General features: G+C 38.8%; 1 long non-coding RNA gene across 1 annotated transcript; it reads left to right on the top strand.

The window, feature by feature from the left end:
- The first annotated feature begins 14,974 nt into the window (after positions 1 to 14,974).
- On the top strand, positions 14,975 to 15,656 carry LOC111948845. The gene is made up of 2 exons (XR_002874839.1): positions 14,975 to 15,299; positions 15,455 to 15,656. It is a non-coding gene; the product is annotated as an uncharacterized LOC111948845 (long non-coding RNA).
- The last annotated feature ends 2,965 nt before the right edge of the window (positions 15,657 to 18,621 follow it).

Below are 18,621 nucleotides of genomic sequence, written 5' to 3'. Positions count from 1 at the left end.
TTCTAAAATAGAACTTCCTTCAGAGTGACATCATAAGGAAATCGGAAAAATTCTAAGTCTTATTTTTTCTTTGTTGCCCTGTACCAACTGTCCCACAGAATAGTACCACTGTTCTTGAGACGTCACAAATGCAGAAGTGCTGGAACATTTGTTAAAAGAAAAGTGTTAAGTCCCTAACTCTGTAACACTAGAACATTCAGCTAAACAAGGACAACATGATCAGTAGCCCAAATTTAAGCAGATTTATTCAACAATTTCAAGTGGCCTGTATTTCAATTAGTAAGTCCTTTTAGCATGTTTGACGGAAACCATATCTGATATGCAACAGCAAGCACCGCAATGCTAGTATTAAAAGAGAGTATGTAGGCATCAAAGGTTGGCATCTGTCCCGGCTGGGGTGTGTAGGTAGAGTGGTTAGTCTATGTTCCCACCTTGCCTGACCATCTGTCAAAGTGTCTTTAGACAAAACACTTAACATTACTTCTGGTGGTTACAGGTTGGTGGTGCCATTCATGGGTAATGGGAGGGACTGTTAAACACTTCAGAAGTTGAACTCTGTTTGAAAGAACACTAAAAGTCCTCTTAGTCTAAAACATGAAAAAAATTATGTTCAAAGAATGTGTGACACTATTTAGTGCGACTAAGCATCACTTTATATTTTGTTGACGATTAGATATAGAAAACCTATAAGAGTGGCTGACTTCACTCTGAACATTTTCATCATGGCAGATTGTCTTCCCTTCTGCGTAGAGAATACAGTGGTGTGTAATTGCCAACAATATTAACAATTAGACTAATGTGACGACTGTTGCACTTCATAATAGTCAAAACTAAAGAAATTTATGTCCATAGTACACAACACTGCCTCAAGACCACGTTCAAGTATGTCATCCTTTTTCATTAATTGAGCTTTGTCATCTGCATATGGTGCGTTGCATTACATTACCAGGCAGAGATTATAAAAGTTTTCTTAGGCCCATTAAGTGATCCCACTGGCACAAACATGCAACTGTGATACAGTGATACAATGTCAAGGTACTGTTGGCTTACCATAAAGGGCTTGTATTTTGTCCCTTATGCACAAAATTATGCACAAAAACTCAAATGCAAGTTATTTTTATTAAAAAACTGTCAGCAGCCTTGTTCTGCCATTTCAGTGTGGGCCTTTCCAATATGTTGTGTATCTACAAAGTACCTCTTGTTTAAAATACTGAGCATCAGAGGCAAACAATTCCCAAAGGGGAATGTTTTCAGCTCTCCTTGGAAAGTGTCTGGTATATATAAAATATCTAGAAGTCCTTTAAACAGTTGTACTGGCCAAATTAGTACTCTGGTCCCCTAGCAACGGTTCCCTCTGGGAGGAAGTCGTGAGCAGACGTTTGGAAGCTCACATCACTTTTTTTGGATGCTGATTTCTTTTGTCTTTTTTGAACAAAACCTATACACAACCTTTTCCCAGAATATTTCTTTAAAGTATGCAGAAGCAGGCTGCTTTAAACATCCAGGGGTGTATTAATTATGGATACAGGCACCTATTGTTCCATCCAGTGTCTCACAAACAGTTGGCAGCAGGGGTATTTGTATAATGGACCTGTCATTCATTGTTTGTTTTTTGAGGAAACCTTGAAGCATAAGTGGAGAGACAGCTAGCTGACAGCTTGTGTTACATTTTTGAATGCATTTCCTCTGCTGTCCTTTAGGAATGTGGAACAAGCAGGTGGAAAACAAAACTGAATTTGACGTTTTCTGACATCTGGACTGCAAATCTTTACAGAAGATGAGCTGTTTTTAATTCTATATCATTAGTCAATCTTATGAGCTTTTCAGTTTAATCAACACTAATGGCTTTTTGAAAAGAAAAATAAGAATTTTGTTTGAAATGAAAGCATTAAATTCATTCGTATCACTAAGAATAGTCTTGACAGTCAAGTTCTTTGGCCTGCAATGTTCCCTTTGAAAAACCAATGGTAACAACAGTCGTTCTTTATAATCTATATTTAATTGGATGCTTTTGTCTAAACACATCGAAGATTATGATTTTATGAGTTCTATCAAAAAGTGAAACACATTGTGAGCATGTAGTAATTGCAGAGGAACAGTTTGCTAAGTTTACCTTTTGCTCCCTTTTTCTTGAGGTTGGTTAAATTAATAATGGCGTCATAAGTGGTGGATAATTGTGTAGTAGGGTGTAATTTGTGTGTTTTCCATTCGTGAGGCCTTTGTTTTACCTTCATAATTTTACAGAACCTAATCAAACTCTTTTAGCTGTCATTATATTCTAAAAAAGCCCTCTTTTTTTAGAAACATTTGAGATAAATATGATCAAATTTACCAGAAAAATCTTGAAATGTTGCCTCGTTAACTGAGCATGAGAATTCAGTTACATTAAGACACTTCTACATAATTTATTTTAAACAAGAACTGGTAAATGTTGGTTCTAGTCCTCAGCCCTACCCTTTTGTGTGATCATCCATAATCAGGGTCAAATCTCTTAGATGGTAAAAAGCTAAAAAAGATCTATCTTAATGTTTCTCTCTAAGAAGATTTCCTCCAGTGTTATGTTTCGTCCCATACCATCACATTGTCTCTGTCAAAAAATTTAGCAAGGCAGTTTTCAAGCAGCTGTCTCGTTAGCTTTTTGATGATTCTGCTTTTTATACATTTTACTTATACAAGTATGCGGTCATCCTGCACAAAAGAGTTTAAGTATATGTCATTCATAATCCCTAGAGTTTATTGTGTCGTTGATCCACTCTTTGCAGAGAAAACATCTTGAAATTTGTCAGTAAGGCTTTCCTCAAAGTTGTGTAGTGTTTATGGGAATATTTGAGCATTCGTTCAGAGACCCATCTGGGATGTTAGTCAGATAAAAACGCCTGGCTTTTTTACTGTAATTTATCCTTTACGTACTCTTTAAATGGCGTTCCAGACTCTGCAGACTGCTCAAGTTCTTCCAAACTGAACTTTTCAGTTATGTCTTTATAGACATTGCTTAGTGTGTTGGCGATCATTCATGTTTGAAGAAAAAAAAAATTCACCCCTGTTCGCACAAGGTTAGAAACATGGAGTTATCCTAAATGTCTTACTGTAAAGAAGCGTTCAGGTTTTGATACTTTCACTCCATCTACGACTTCCTGGCTGCTTCCATCTTGTTGGATAAACAAGTAAAAGCTGAATGTTAGAAATTTAGTAAGTCAATATTTCCCAACTGGATTTAATGCACCAGTGACTTATAAAATTGCACTATAATTCATTGAGTTCCTAAGGAAAGGCCCATATCCTCAATGTTTTTGTAAAATTAGTCCTTAGATATCGGTGCACATCTCTTTACTGATTGGCACACTTTAAAGCCTGAAGCCACGCTCACACCTCTCTCGGCACATACATTCAGGCGAACACTTTCAATAAAAAGTCTACGCAAATGCACATATATGCATGTTTTGGGCTTCCCTGTTCAAAACCCTTGCGTTCACACAAAGAGTCGGACATTATTGAGACCATTTTCAGGCTTTAAATGAAAACATGTGGCCATTGACTGTGGGTTGAAAGGTAAACCAGTACGATTGACCAGTCAGGGACTCTGATTTGTTAGGAACGTTTGAATGGCGTCCTTTGTAATGCATGGAAGAACGTTTTAAAAATTGATCATGGAGGAGAAATGAATAATTACAGTTTGTCCTCAGCCTGAATTATATGACATCAAATCTTTCATATGTCGGAATAGAGCTGTGAAACAAGGTTTGTAAGATTTGCCGTTTTGCACCAAGCCTTTTCCAACTATAGGTGGCGGACACGTGCTAGTAAGCAGTAGAAGAAGAAAAAGAACAAAAAGACCCTCCCCGCTTGTCCAGTGTGAACACCATGGGCCAAAAGTGTATTCAAGAATGTATGTCACATTCCCAGTGTCAACACAGCATGAGTCACACGCTCCTGTACCCATACGGCTGATGCAGGTTTTTGGGCTTTTTCTGGCCCCTGGAGGGTCAAAGAGAGGAGCGGCCTCTTCTTAAGGGGAGCACAGGGGTGTCTTGCTGCTCCCTTGAGGCCCATACGGCCACCTCAAAGGACATCATAAAAGTGTTATATATATCTTTCCATTTTTCACCGCCCATTTCTACCTGTAATTAAGTCATGTCTAAGACTTCAATTTCTTTATTTTTGTGTAGATTCTTTAATTTATTCTTATAAAGATCCCTGTTGTGTCTTTTTCAAGCATCAATCCAGCAAAAAAACACTTGTTGATTCCAAAAAGAAATCCAGCCTTGATACTTTATCTTATTTTACTTCATTTATTCTATTAACAGTGTTTTTTATTCAATTAAGCAACTTTTATATAATTTTGTGCAGTGATGTTAGTACCATTAATCCACTTGTCGGGAGTAAAGGGAGGCCGTCACAGTCTGTGGTTTTTCCTGGCCGGGATTGCTGTGGCTGGGCCTCCTCAGCCCTCTGGTGATTATCCTCCACACCTGCGATCAGCCTTTCCAACAGTTTGTCTTCAGTCCTTTTATTCCTGCTGTTTATCACTTGGTTGATTCTTGTCTCTGGTTGCACACTTACCTGGCTGTCGGCCATTTTGCAAAAGGCGCTTTTCCCACGGTTTCTTGGAGAAAACTTCCATTATCTTTGCACTTGATAAGACTAAAAAAGACAAAAAAAAGACTTCATATGGTATATTATGCCACCTCATTGATTTTTTTGTAACACAAAATGTCAAAATGAAAAGACAAACTTCACCGTTATATAATTTCAGTGTATATGCAAATGGTCAAATGGATACTTAATTGCATGAATAATATATTAATATCATAAATAGCTTAATTGCAGTAGGGTACATATTAAGGCATAAACATTTTGGGCATATAGCAAGGATGAAAGCTCGTCATACGTGAATATACATGAAAAAATTGAGAAAAGTTGTGGTCTTTCTGTAAAATTTTCACAGATGTATCACAAATGAACCACGTTAAAACCACGGAAGAAGTACGAATAAACCACACAAAGAACATGTATATCAACGTAGAATAAGAACCGTGCATGATTATCACTGTTTATTCGCAGTTCATTAGTGATTCGTGCATCGATTACACAGTTTTATTGCGATATGCGCGCTGTATACGCCATATAAAAGATATACATTGGTGGTGCATGCATGAAACATCAGTTAGACATAAGTAGAACAGTTGCGGAAAGCCATACATTTGTGTCTCACAATACCATATGCAATTGCAAAAGATTTACGTAATAATTATGTATAAACTACATAAAATACACGTAAAGTGCGTAATTCTCATCAGACCCAAAATTTTGAACTGCTCTAAACTAAATTCACCTACATTTGGCCTAAACCCTCAAATGACATCTGCACACATTGACGAATGATGAACAAAGGAAAGACTTCTGAATTACATACATCACACATGAGTCACGAAAGACAGACAGATGTGGAAAATGCACAAAAGTAAGTAATGGCTGTGTGACACGGTCTTTAAGTGAGGAGGATTTTGAGAGGTGTTCACCTTAGTGTGGAAGCAAACCAAAGCCTTTGTAGTTTTTTGTTTTTTTCCCTCAGACTACCATAATGGTAACATCTGTGACGCAGAGTGATCAACCTCTGATTGGTAGATCGCAGGCTCGGTTCCTGCCTGTGTCAAAGTGTCCTTTGAGCAGGACAGTGCTACAAGTGGTTGTAGGTTGGGACCACATTAGGCAGCTAAGAGAGTGTGAATGTGTTTGTGACAGTGAAAGTGCTTAGAGTCCTAAATCATGGTAGAAAAGCACTTACCATTAGCCTCCTTTGACATTAAAAATAGAACCAAGAGTCTTATTTCTGCGTTTTCTTTTCTTGGCTTTTTTTACAGTTGATGGTTGAAAGTGTTGCTAGACTACATTTATTTTAAAAATGTATTTTCAATATGCTAATATTTAAATATAAAATCCTTCAAAAGCATATTATGTGAGGATCTGCTGAAATCTACATGAAAAAAACAGCTTTTGTGGTTTTAAGGTGTACATTTTTACATTTCAATATGTTTTTCATGAAGTTTTAAACTAAATTTTCTATCTGGAGGTGCACTGGTCAGAAACAACCGGAACTTTCTCCATGTAATCACAGTTAAGGATTACAGCAGTCTGGCCCAGGCCCTCATTAATGGGTTTCACCACCATCCTGTATTTGGAGTCTAGATCTATAGTTTGAAGTTCCCCGGAGGAAATCCTCTTTTTTTTTTGAACCAGTGAGTCTGCCTCATCCTTCAGTGTCAACCTGCCCGCTGCTGAGTGTGATAAAACTCAGCCCAAGTCTGAGTGGGAGAAGAAGAGTTTTGCGGTTTTTCCTCGCTGACTGACAGCACAGGAGGGTCAGAAAAATGCGATGAGATGTGATGGGGAATGTGGGAGAAGGAGGATGGAGAACAGAGTGCAGGAAGGTTGGATATTAGCAAGAAAGCATTACAGCAAAAACAAAATAAATATACATTCCTACTCCTCTAAACTCGCTGACAACTTGACCCCAGAGTCCTGTTTATATGAAATATACAAAACCATGCCAGAGATGGTTTTAACCATGTTCATATTCCCTTCTCTCTTTACGACACGGGTGGGCAGTAAACGGTTGAATGCCTAATTTACCCTATATTGGATAAGTGCTTCTTTAACTAACACAGTGCTCACACTCAAAGGGAGCAGCAGATAAAAGACAACTGCCAACCTTCAGTGTAGGATTTTTTGATTTTTGTCAGCAACTTCAAACTCTTCCAAAGCACACAAAGGAAACCGGATAGGCTCAATGATTGGCAGCTCAAAAGGAACGATCAAATACGCTATTATTTTACACTTCTTGTGGTAAAAATAGTCATTACTTGTCCAGGATTTGTTACTAAACCTCTTGAGAACCGGCTTTGACGGTTGACGGATTGTGAATACACTGAGACAGCTCTCTTTAAAAAAAAAACTATTTGTGGATTTTCCCTTCTTTTCTTTTGTCTTTCCAACCCATTTGCTAATTCAGTTGAGGAGGTGCTGTATTCGTTGTTTCTCCTATTCGTGTCGTGTAGCTCAAAGGTGAATAATCAAGCGGATCATGAGGCTGCAGGAGAGCGTTTTCTGTGCACATTTTGTTCTCAGCCATTCATTTTTCATCTCTGGCAGATTTTTGGACCGGATGTTCACCGCTGAGACCAAATTACACTTGCTGATGCAGAACATGGATGAAAAACGGGGGGAAATTACCTCTTATTTTTGCCCGATAACTGTGATCATGATAATGTTCATTTCCAACCATTAGACACATCCAAAGATGCATCAGTGGGCAGAAAAATAAAGTGCTTTTGTCTACATTAACACATTAAAGTATTAAAGGTTTTCCTTTCAAATAATTTTTTTTTCTCAAAAGGTTTATTTAGTCCACTTGTTTTTCTACATCTTCATAAGAAAAAAAAATAATAAAATAAAGGTAAACAGTAAAAAAAGAAAAAAAAAATTAGAAATTTGTGCCAATCCAACAATTAAGGTTGAAAAAAAAGGTAAATTGGAAATTTAAATGTAAAAGACAAAAAATATTTAGCAGAGTAAAAGGAGACATTTGTTTTTTAATTGTGCAATTTTCCTTTCAAACTGTATATTTTTAAATTTGGATTTAGATTACCAATATTTTTGTCACATTTTTTCACAACATTTCTTTTTAGGCTACTTTTTTAAGCAGAATGTTTTTTGTTATGGTTTTTTCTTTTAGTTTGTATCAGTTTTTCTTTTTTGTCTCAACCCATTTCATATTTTTAAATGGGAATATCTTTTTAGTCCTATAATCAGCAAACTGCTTCGCTAAAATGGCAACAGTTATGTTTAAAAAAACTGTTAAGAATAAAAAGACGGTCAAGATGAGAAATTAAAATGCATCAACTGCTGAAGCACAGTTTGTCTTTGATGGGGGGTGGAATACTCCTCCCACAGGCGGAGAAATTTAAATAGCTCAAGGTTTTGCTCATGAAAGACAGTGGTGTGAGATCGACAGGTGGACTAGATCGGCATCCATTGTCATTCTCTCTGTGTTTCGGTCTGTTGTGGGTAAAAAGGAGGTTTCAAATTACTGGTGGATCGTTGCTCCAACACCTACAGTAATGAGTCATGACCAAAATTGTGAGGAGCCAAGTTACCGGTTGCCGTATCAAGAGGAGCCAATTGAGGTGGCTCGGGCATCTGGTCGAGATGCTTCCTAGATGCTTCCCTGTGGAGGTGTTCCAAGCATATCGCACTGGACAGAGATCTCCCTAAAGGAGGTGGAGAAAGTGGCGGAAGTCCAGGCTTCTCTGGTCAGACTTCCCCCTTGACCCGGCTTGGGGGGGAAAAAAATGGATGGATGGATGTATGGATAAAGATGAGAAATTCAAATGCATTGAAATGCCATTTTCTATTGACTTTCACGAGAATATTCTGAAAGTTATAGAAATGTGTTTCTGTATTGTTTTTTTTTTTTCCTTTGGTCTTTCTGTAATGACTAAAATTTGTCCTTAAAATATCCACCTTCCTAAGAAAACGTTAAGACACTACTTACAGTTTTTAAAAATGAAGCACATATTAAGGAAACAGTTCATTGAAGTACGAAGCCTTGAAACATAGTCAACTGAGTTTAGCTCTCAGTTCTAGTACTTTGTTGCAGATGACTTTCTTTAGCCCTCTCTAATGTAGGACATAAAGAAAGGCACAATTGTCATATTAAAGCAATTCATTCTCAAAGGTGGAACCTGCAGTACTGTTAATTAGTTTGATAGAAACTTTTCTTTAATTTCACAGTATTTAAGTTTTCTGTCTTTGGTAACCTGCTGTTGTCTGAACATAAATAAATTAAAGCTCCACTCTTGGTTACCACCTCAGGTAAGACCCCCCCACACACACACACACACCCTGTTCAACAAATGCATCAAATAAAAAAAGTCGCATGTTCCCCCCCAGTCAGCATCCATTGTCCTTTAATAGCTTAGCAATTGAGTACGGCTGGCCTGCAGACCTCAGATAGCTCTTTTCATGCTGAGCCTCTAGGCCTGGCGCTATAATTTACAGCATTAAAAACCCTCTTCTTTATTAATTATTGTTTCTGCACTCCAGTCACTACTGTTTTTGTGTGATCCACTTTGGGTCACGTAAAGAACCGTCACCTAGCAACAGAAAATGGTACAGAAAGTGGAAAGCACCAGCTTGTGTGTGAATTAGATTTTAATCGGCTTTGGGGCAGTTTTTGGCTTGTTTTCATTTATTGTGTTTTAGTCAACTTCAACCTGGGGTCTTGTATTGACACAATCGTTCCATTTGAAGTGGTTGCGTCAAGACTTTTAAATGTGCATTTGAATTTTGTCAAATTAAGTTGTGGGTCATGCTCTTCCACTGGCTGGTCGAACCCTGATTCCAGTTGTGTTGTTTTATTCTTTACATTTGCTAGCGTCTTCCTACACTGAGCACTGGTGGCTGCTCACCTTTGTTCAAACAGGATATGCGTATGCACACAGAAATGATACGTGCTTGACATGTGTTTACTTTTAAGGCAAATTTATGTGCATGTGATTTAATCTGTTCATTGAGTATGTGTCAATATGTGTGTGTGTGTGTAAAGGGTTTTGCAGCCCGCAGGTATGTTTGTATTTAGGATAAGTCAGTCTGTGGACAGCCCCAGCCCTCTTGGCAAACATTTGCATGGGAAATTTATCATTTTTTTCAAGCACCTTGATTTCTGTATTTGTAATTCTACCCTCTCCAATTATTTAACCCATCTCAACCTTATTTATCCCCCTTTTTTTTTTTCTGGTACACTTGTCCCCCACCCCTACTATCCTACTATCCCACTGTCTTCTGTCTGGCTCCCCAAACAAATGCTAACAAATGTGAAAGGAGTTTACACAAAGATACACCTCGTGTATCTACATCCATTTTCCTCCGTTCATCCAACTCGGAGGTGTTCCCAGGCCAGTTGAGAGATGAGATGTCTCTCCAGTTGGACATGCCTGGAACACCTCCCCAGGGAGGTGATCAAGAGGCATCTGGACCACATGCTGTACTCCAAGCTTTTCTCCAGGTGACAGAGCTTCTCACCCCATCTCTAACACACACAACTAAAATTTCCTTCTGCCATCTCAATAGACATCCTGAAAATGAAATGTACAATTGTCTTGCATGAGGCAAAAGTATTGTAATGTTTTTGGAATTGACGTTATATGCACTTATCATGTACAAGTGATGCTGTGATTCCAGGTATTAGTAAAGTGTGAGTACTGGGTCCTTACTAACAGCACGCAAATTGCTGTTTGGTGATACAAAAGTGCCTGAAGGACATCAAACCATCTACACTAATTTACTTTTTTAAGGAAATTTGTCATGGAGAGCACACTTCTTTAGCAGGTAACCTTTAACAGCCTTGAACTATCTCTGAACTTAACTAACTTCTTAAACTACATTGAGACATTTTCTTCATAGAACTTTGCCTCAAGGTTATTTTTCCTATCGGTTATCGTCCAAGACTCCCGAAGTTTGAGGACCTTTGAAAGAGAAAAGCTGTTCTCTGAAATGCTGGAATTAGACTGGCTGCTGAAAGGAAAACATGCTGTAAATGTTGATGGAAGTTTAATCTCAAAGTCAGGGTGGCTGCTTGGTTATTTACAGAAGGTGAACATGTAGGTGACAGCTCTGCTGGCTCAAGTGAAGGGAAGTATGACAACTACGCTGGATCCTGCCTCAATGTCACGGATGATGCATGGCAAAATAAATAATCAATGAAGTTAAAGCAGGGGTGATGCTATGAGTATATAATTAAGATAAAGGAAAGATTTCAACAATATAAAATTTTGCTTTAACGCGGCTAAAAAACTGAAGCCGTCATTCTATATTGATAAAAGCAACAGGAGAGAGAATAAATGTACTATTCATGAAAGATTCTTTTATGGCCAGTACGTGCAGCCACATAAATTGCCTTGTTTAATAAAACATCCATATACATCAAATTTGATGTTTGGCTTTGATCCTGTAGTGAAATAAAGTCTAGACTTCATCTGTTTGGGGAACAGAGGACAAGCTATGACACTTTCTTATATATTTTTGACAGATTATGACTCATTAACACTGCCCAACACAGAAACTGCTTAAAACCAGGGCTCCCGGCTCTTTACTGTTGCTTATGAGATTATTTGCCCATTCCTTTAAAAACTGAAACCAGCTTTTTCCCTGGAATAAAAGAGGTGAAATAAATTTCTTAAAGGATCAAATGTGGAGCATTCGTATATATATAAGTACATCTGCTCAACCAAAGCAATTAAGCCAATCAACCACCATGGCAACAGACACCAAAAAGGCAAGAAGTGGAAAGCCTCAAGGACACGTTTGAACATCCCAGATTCAAAAAACCTTTGCAGCCAGAGAAAGGATTATGGTCTAAAACCAGAACGGATAGATCTAGAACTTTCCCTTAAGGCTACTTCTTTCTGAGCAACAGAGAAAGTGATCGGGACCTGCATGAAAACAGTAGACCACCTTTCCCACGCGTGTTCTATCCCCTGACCAAGTTCTGAGGAATTCAGCTTCATAGCTCTAAGTGATACAAAGCAAACACAGAACAGTAGGAAGTGTAAACATTAACGCTTAGATAAGCAGAGGGTGTGGCTTTGTTCATCCCGCAGTGACCTGAAAGTAAGCTTGGGAAAACAAGAAAAAAAAAGTTTTACATTTTTGCTGTACAGCTTGAAGCTTCTCTGCTCTGCAGGCCTGCCCAACCCTGGTCTTTACGATCTACGTCTCAGCTTGTCTTTCAGGCTTTCCTGCCAAGCAGATTAGCTGGATCACATTAAACAAAGATCCTGATGGGCTGAACAAACATGATCTACGTAATCTGCATGCAGAGAAACATTAGTTGGAAAATAAGAAGGGTAGTTGATCTTTTAAATGAGGATTGAATTAGTTATATTCAATTAAAAAAATATAGATTTAGTTCTCACCTAAAGCATTAACTATAGAAATTACAGTGTTTTGGGTGCACCAGATTATATAGCGCATTATCAAAGAATGGTCTGTTTTCAAAGTTATTGCTCTGTCATGACAAAAAGTTTTGTTTTAAATCTTTTGTTAGTAAGCTGATTATTGTCTGTGTGTTTTTTGCCAGGTATTGTAGTTCAAGGCATTTATTTGAAAAAACTTTATTGATGATCACACGTGAGGAGACGTGCTAGCATGCACAGACTTTGTCGTGTTGTTTGAAAGATTTACGTGTTATCATCTCAAGTTAGAGGACGCATGCCGGCATGTGTTGAAATTTTCGTTTTGTGACCCTTGATTTTATCAGTATATTATTTTTGAGTTATGTACAGTAATAATGCAACGCTATGCATATACATGTGTTGATTGTATCTCTCACCCTTTCAAATTCATTAAATCTGCTGACAACCCTCAACGTTCTCCAGAATTGTGATAAAAGTTTTCAAAAGCTCCTGCATGGCACATGCATGAAGACGCTTAAGTGGGACAAAAGACTCAGATAAGTCTGTACACCAGACTTTATTAAATGCGTTCACAGAAATTGTAATACTTGTTCATAACGTGCCACACATTTGTCACATTAGTGTTTTCACAATTCCTGTAATTCAAAACCTTGTTTGCAACACGTGAAAAACAGACTGATCCCTCTAAAACAAATGTTATTGCAAATACACTAACTTCTAACGTTGTCAGTATCACGTAACATACCATGTTGAAATATTTAGAATAACACCCAACCTTGTTTACAACCCTTAATAAAAGACTGACATTTTGACAGAGTGCCGGTGTTCTAAAGATTTATACCTCGTGAGATTTTCCTACCTGTAGCAATAAAATGATGGTTGAGATTGAACGCACCATTTTGATAATAGGTCGTAAACAAAGCAGGGTGGGGCTAGGACAATTTGACAGGGGGGGCGTGGTAGCACCATTCACAGGTTAAAATGAGTGTATTCATAGTATGTTGGTCGTAGTATGTTGTTCACCAGTTGGTGTCGTGTGCAGGTGGAGAGTGCAAGGAATGAGTGCAGCTGTGCTTGAACAAAATGTAACCTAAAGCCACAAAACTGGCAAAACACACCAACAGCTTTATGGGCAGCCCTCCAAAATTGAAAATAATGGTGTTATTTCAGTCTATCCATGTGCAGCAAGTGTCGACTGGAACATTTTATAGGTAGGAAGGATTTTCAGAAAACCAGAATTCTATGATACCAAGTATTTCATTTATCAGAACAGAGCTATGAAAGAAAAAGCCCGGCGCAATATTTGGAATATTTGTACTGTTTTGACATTTTGCACCAAGACACTTCCAACTGTAGGTAGATGCGCTATAATTGGGTAATAACTGTATAATAACTGTAAGTGCAGACATGCTTGTAAAGAGTAAAAAGATTAATAAAAAGAGAAGAAGCCCCTTCCTGCTTGTTGGACACCGTGGGCTCAAGGACGTTCTTGAAATCATGTTACATGACTGATGGTCCATAGCTTAGGAAGTGGGTATACGAATCCAATAAATATTGTCCAACCATCCTGCCATTTTTTAAACTTCCCAACTTTTCAAGCAGGGGTAGGTGGAGGAAAGTACCAAAACTCAGTGTCCAGTTGGTACTGGTGCTGATATATACTATACTACTGGTACCATATAAAAACGCAGATTTCAGAGCTTTATTTATGTGTTTGGTTTCAGACATGTCAGTCACCTGTATTCCATTGAGTTTTGTTGTACAATCCTAGCCAATAATTTGTTACTTCCTAGCGATTGTGGGCGGGCTTATTTAAGAATAGAGTAGAATAGGCCATGGGGGTGGGCAGAGCTTAAGTCAGAATGCCAAAGGTGAAGCGAGTGAAAGTTTTGCTGTACTTCACAGCAAAAGATTTGAATTCCGCAACCTGATGAATAAGAGGGACGTTCAGGAAAAAAAAAGACCATCTTTGTGGCGATGAATGGTGAAATATGTTTTATATTGAGAAACACAGATGCTTTTTTTAGAAAAAATAGATAAAGCATCTTTGGCTCGTTTACATGCTGTCTTTCGCCCTGTCATGCTGCTTTCTCACACTCACACCTTTTTTGAAAAAAATAGAACTGTCTTTTTTTTTTAATTTTGGAAGTAACAGTTCAAGTAGCATTTAAACATCAGAACCTTTTGACTTCTGATTGGAAGTTTGTAGGGTTTGGGGCGTTATTACGGAGCCCGTGACCTTATAGGTAAATAATAAATATCTTGTTCCCACAAATGAATGACTTGTCCCCACAAATAAATATCTTGCTCCCACTAATTAATATCTTGTTCCTTTAAATTAATGTCTTGTTCCCACAAATTAATATCTCGTTCCCACGCAATAATTAAGTTGCGCGAGTAAAATAATATCTTGTTTGCACAAAATAATATTCCGTTCCCATGCATTAATTAATTTGTGGGAACTTAATAATTATTCACGTTATAAGTCATTCATAAACACGGATGAGAGCAATATTTGGATTTACAGCAGATACCTTCACATTTTTGTCTGAGTGTGTCTCATGTCAATGCATGGAAGACACTGAGGATGTTTAGAGATCAGATTTATGTATTTTAAAAAGCTCTACAAAAGCATCATACTTGTTAGCAGTCACTTAACATTCGAATGCTACATGCTACGTATGCCATCATGCATCACACATATCCCATCATGCATCTCGACCAATCACCGTGTCCCTGTATCTGTGGTGCATTCAAATACAACAGGTTAATGATAGGCTAGGTAGCATGTAGCCTACTAGCCTTCGGATGTAAAGTGACTGCTAAAGAGTATGTTAATGTGACAGACAGGGCTGTGGGTGGTAGTTTGTCCCTCATGGTGTTCCATAGATGAACATTCATGGCCAGCACCTGTCTGTTGAGCTGTGATTGGCTCACAAGGCTGATAAATAGCAGCAGTAGGAGTTCCATCTGGTGCTGGTTTCCTGGTTTGGCCTTAGTGGGTGAGCTTGACATGTGGACCTTTTTTTTTTTACTAAAGCTTTTAATCATTTGAGTCCTTTTAAAGTTTTTAAGCATTTGAGTTTGCAAGATTTTAAACTCTATTTATATCAACAGGTGGTGGCATGAGTTCTGACCCTGGGGCATGAGAGCAGAGTTGCCACTGCTGTTTTGCTTCGTGTTTTTAGTCATTGTTTTTAATGTTTAATCAAGCTTGACACCCTTGCTTTTATCCATTTTTAAACTGTTTTGTGCTCATTTTTAGTATCTTGGTGTCTGGACCTGGCTGAAGGTGGCTGCCTCCTCCTTTTATCCTTATGGTAGCTGGTGGGTGCCATATTTAGTATTGTGTAAGGGGGACCCCCCTGTTTTCAGCCCATAAATTAGTGGTGACCTGCTCAGGTGCACCTCTTCTGTTTTGTATTTTCTTTAATCACTGTTTGGGTTGTGGTGTGTTTTGTGTGCATTTGGGCCCTGAGCAGGTACTCCTGGTGAGAGTTGGATCAGAGATCTCCCTTGGTGGTGTTTGTGGCTACCCGCCAGTGCAGTGGGGCTGAGTCGATCCAGGAGGCAGCCGCCCTCATGCAGTGTTGGAGTGCGGTCCAACTGTCCGAGTCTATTTTAACTTTCTCTTTTATGGAATTTGTGTCAAGTTTTTAATAAATTGTATATTCTTAACCTTTATGAAATCCAGTCTCCATTTGGGGTGCACATGTAAGAGGGCGTTCGGTCACATTAATAAAAGACAAGTCCTGAAAAATAGTATTCCTATTTGACCCTAAACTACTATATCCGCTGGCTGTCCTTTTACCGGCCAGCCAGCTGCCCGAGTGTCGGCATGACAAGCTAAAGAGCTCCGCGGCAGGCCAGAGCTCGTAGAAACTGTGTCCGGTATGGCAAAGCAGCAAGCTTGGGCATCCTATATCTTATGATATTATTCTTATTTTCATTGAGACAATAACAAATCGATCATTCTTATTTTCATTTTTCCCCTCTTGAATGAACGTGGGTCACAAAGACACGGAAGTAGCGGCAGAAAGCGGCTTTTGCAGCAGGATGGAGTGCATTTGTGAATGAATCCAGACATGGAGACCCGATTACCGATGCTTTTGTGCTTTTTAAAATAAATAAATCTGATCTCTAAACATCGTCAGTGTCTTCCATGCAATGTAATGAGACACACACAAACAGAAATGTGAAGGTATCTGCTGTAAATCCAAATATTGCTCACATCCGTGTTTATGAATGACTTGTGATGTGAATAATTATTTCACCGCACAAATTAATTAATGCATGGGAACGGAATATTATTTTGTGGGAACAAGATAGTATTTCGTTCGCACAACTTAATTATTTTTTGGGTAAGAGATATTAATTTGTCGGAAAGAGATATTTATTATTTTACCCATGTCAGGTCACGGGCTCAGTACGTAATTAACTTCCACTTTCGGCTTCTCCCATCAGGGGTCGCCACAGCGAACGAGTCGCATGGTAGATTTGGCAATGTTTTACGCCGGATGCCCTTCCTGACGCAACCTTCTCAAACCGGGCTTGGAACCGGCAGAGGTAGAGAAGGGAACATGGAGCAGCCCGGAGTCGAACCCTGGTTTCACGGATGGAAGGCGCCGCAAACCAGCACGAGCTAAACCGGCTCGCGCTAAACCGGCTCGGGCTCAGTACGTAATTGCACACCGTTATGTTGTCTTTGAGTCATTGTGCCCGCCTGAAGACACCAGTGACCTGCTTCCACTTACACTTTAGATCGTAGGAGATAATGCTAATGGACTACTCTTTACCAAAGAGGTGACTTTTTATCGTAAGGATACAGAAATCATGAACTCCTCTGAAGTATTTTTTTTTTCACTCTGCATATCATTTCAAGTTTCGTGTTTCTTGTGAAATAGATGTCGTTGGTTTGATAGATTTTGGCACATTCGTGTGTGTATTTTGGAAGGTTGACAAAAGAAACACAAAAACAACTCTGCATTCAGGTGGAAGATTACAATACAAAGCTGGCGATGTTCCATCTCTCTGCTAAATTCCCAGGAATCATATTTACAGTTGGAAGAGATAATTAGCATCAAGTTATTCCTTTTTCAGTAAACAGTGATTACATAACCAAAAGGTGAGGTTTGAACATGTCAGAATGAGGGGACAAGTTATGTTGAGACCTGTGACAAGTTTGAAAAACACAGATTTGAAGTGCATAGATTTCCTCCATAAAAGTGTTATTTTTATCCCCAAGTTAAGCTATTTAAAAAACAAAAGTGACAGGTTTTCACATATTCAGCCCCGCACCTGCCAGCTATGAAGCAAAAATAGTGGTAAATGCAACCTTTGGTGCAGAGGGTTAAGAATCAACTCAGCTCTTTTGCTCAATCTTGCATCTGTTTACTCATTCCAGTTATGTAACTGAGTGTTTTCCTTGCAGATTCCAGCTGCAGTGCGTGTTTCTTTTTCTTTCTTACTCATGATACCAATATGTACCATACAACAAATTGCCCTTAATCTACTTTGGGGTAAAAGAGCAGAGGTGGAGTGCATTTGTGCTGCCCTGTTAAGACCTCAGCTGCCTAAGTGGTTTCAAAGGACCACAAAACTGAATAAACTCAGTTTCTGTGGGTTTGAGAAAGTTGGATTTGGAAACTGGAATAACTTCCAAAATTAACAATTTCCTGCAAAATAAGGGTCTGTTGTTGCCAGCCTGACCTTTTGCAAAAGGTTTCGCTTTAACAAGCAAGGTAAAACTTTCTCTTCACACAAAGTGTCTGGGCTTAAACAAGCGGGTAGATTAAAAAAAGAAAAAAAAGCAACATGTATCTCCTAAATCTATAACTGCCGGGGTAACTGAAAGTCACGTCAAATTTTGGAAACTGTAAAGGGTTATGGCTGCAGGAGCCATTAGAGATTGTGGACACAAATGCAGTGCAGCAGAGCAGAACAGCCCATGCTGTCAAAGAGAAATAGGGCAGATAAGTTGGAAAGACTTCAACAACCCTTTAAAGCATCTATACCAACCCAAATACCACTGCTAAATTGCTGTGTATCCCTCCTGTGTCTTTTCATTTCATGCAACATTGTACAAAGTTTTATGGAACTGTCAGACAAGGTCGAACTTGTTGTCTGACCCGACGTGTGTGATGATCAGCTTCTATCTTGTAGGCAATGAGTGGGAAAAGACAGTTGAGAAATCTGTCAAACGTGAAGCCTCTTGCACTGAGAAATGAGGGAATTACCAGCCACACAAAGGGCTAAACCTCCCAGGTTCCTTCTTGCAGCCTTTTTCTAAGGAGCAGACATCACACAGTCCATGAATTGTTTCTCCTGAATGAGGCGTCCCGATGTGAACGTCTTTTTGTCTTTCTCTTCAATCCTAACAGGACCCAGAATGTTGAAGTGCTTAATCCAAATTAATCTGGACTCTATAGAAATCCATTACTGCCTGGTAGAATTAGCTTTGGGGTATAAATCTCTTGACATTAAGTGAGAACGTTTAGCAGCCACAGAGATTTTGAAATGTTTTGTTCGAGGCCACCTCATTTGAAGGGTTAACCCTTTAACATCAGAGCTTTTGCTCCAGTGTTCTTTCGACCACCAGGACTTTTCCGCCTCAATTGACGAAAATCCAGAAGATTCTAAAGTGGAGAAA

This window comes from Oryzias latipes, chromosome 2, assembly GCF_002234675.1.
Source record: "Oryzias latipes chromosome 2, ASM223467v1".
Lineage (NCBI taxonomy): Eukaryota > Metazoa > Chordata > Actinopteri > Beloniformes > Adrianichthyidae > Oryzias > Oryzias latipes.
The sequence above is the reverse complement of the archived record's forward strand: the minus strand, read 5'-3'. Positions and strand labels throughout refer to the sequence as shown.